The sequence below is a fragment of the Penaeus monodon genome, chromosome 31, assembly GCF_015228065.2.
Source record: "Penaeus monodon isolate SGIC_2016 chromosome 31, NSTDA_Pmon_1, whole genome shotgun sequence".
Taxonomy (NCBI): Eukaryota; Metazoa; Arthropoda; class Malacostraca; order Decapoda; family Penaeidae; genus Penaeus; species Penaeus monodon.
This window is the reverse complement of record NC_051416.1, coordinates 32235391-32236787: the sequence shown is the minus strand read 5'-3', so window position 1 is coordinate 32236787 and position 1397 is coordinate 32235391. Positions and strand designations below refer to the sequence as shown.

The following is a 1397-nucleotide window of genomic DNA, read 5'->3' as shown; positions in this document are numbered from 1 at the left end:
CAGAATACATTTGATGTGTTAAAATGCGTTATAGAATCAATGAGCACATCTAGGCATGTTATATGTGAATATTAACTGAAACTGGTTAAAATTAATGAAGAAGTAGTGTCAAGTTATGAAACTTATTATTAAATTCGGGGTCAAAAGTTTTCATTATGCATGAACTAAACCTGAAGTAAGTAGCATCAAAACGTTTGGCTCTCGGACATTCACAACCTGTAGATTACAATTCATTCCTATTTATAAAGCCCCGACTCATCCCTATAATGGGTTTAGGTTTGAGTTAATCACCATAACTACAAAAAAAGGCGAATTCTGATGATACACGGTATTTTTAAACTGTCAAATTCAGAAACATCACATTTTTCTTTTATTTTGTCCTAATCTTGACCGTCCCCGATGTAGGTATAGCAGAAAGGTTTGCCAGAGAATATCTCGCTGTAAAAATCGATAAATGAGTAAATAAACAAGTAACAAATAAACAAAACCGAATAACAAGACAATTAAAGGTAAACAAAGTGAGCAGATTATTAAAGCCTATTAGACACTCCCAAAGCCCGTAGGGTTTAGTCTTGTTAAGGAGTGTAATCCTTTTATCAAACAAGGGAATTTATAATTGCGTTGTAGAGAGTAGTTGGGAAAAAAGAAAGTGGAGAAAGGAGAGGCATAGAAGGAAGAAAGATAATGTTACGGAAGGGAAGGAAAGCAGAAAGGGGGGAAGCGGGAGGAGACGAAAAGGGAGAAAGCGAAAGTGGGAGGAAGGCTGGTAAAGGAGAAACGAAGGGAAACGAGAAAGGGAGGAAAGGAAAAGGAGAAGGAAGAGAAAGGAGGGAGAAGAAGAGAAAGAAAGAGAATGTAAAAGGAGAGGGAAATAAATAGAATATGAAAAGAAAAAACTGAAAAAGAGGAAGGGAACACGAGAGAAGGAGATGTAAAAGAGAGAGAAAAAACCCAGAGAAGGAAGGAGAAAGGGGGAAAGAGAACGCGGAAGCCAAGAAAGAAAGAGAGAAAGATAGTGTAAGCGGAGAAATAATGGGAAAAGGAGAAAGAGAGGAAGAAAGAGAAAGAGAATGTAAGATAGAAATAGAGAGAACAAGAAAGAAAAAACAAGAGAGGGTGACAATTCAAGGAAAAGAAAGAAAATATGGAGAGAGAAATAAGGGGAAGGAGAAGGGAAAAATAAGAAAGAATCCCAGGAGGTGAAACAGAAGAGAAATATGATGGTGTTTTATAGACTAATACTGTAAAGTTCGTGAGTAGACTTCACAGTGACAGAAAACTACATCATCTTGTAATATCTTGCTGTAAAATATTAGTCTCCAATTTCGAAAAGTGGCTACTATTAGAAATCTAACTATATTTCAAGAGGGAAGGAGGATTTTGTATAAAAAAGACGA

The 1397-nt window shown here is 36.1% G+C and overlaps 1 protein-coding gene across 1 annotated transcript in view; it reads left to right on the top strand.

The window, feature by feature from the left end:
• Positions 1–1397, top strand: part of LOC119593176 (orexin receptor type 1-like) — a gene marked incomplete at its 5' end in the record, with an annotated part of 128215 nt that overhangs the window by 59312 nt on the left and 67506 nt on the right.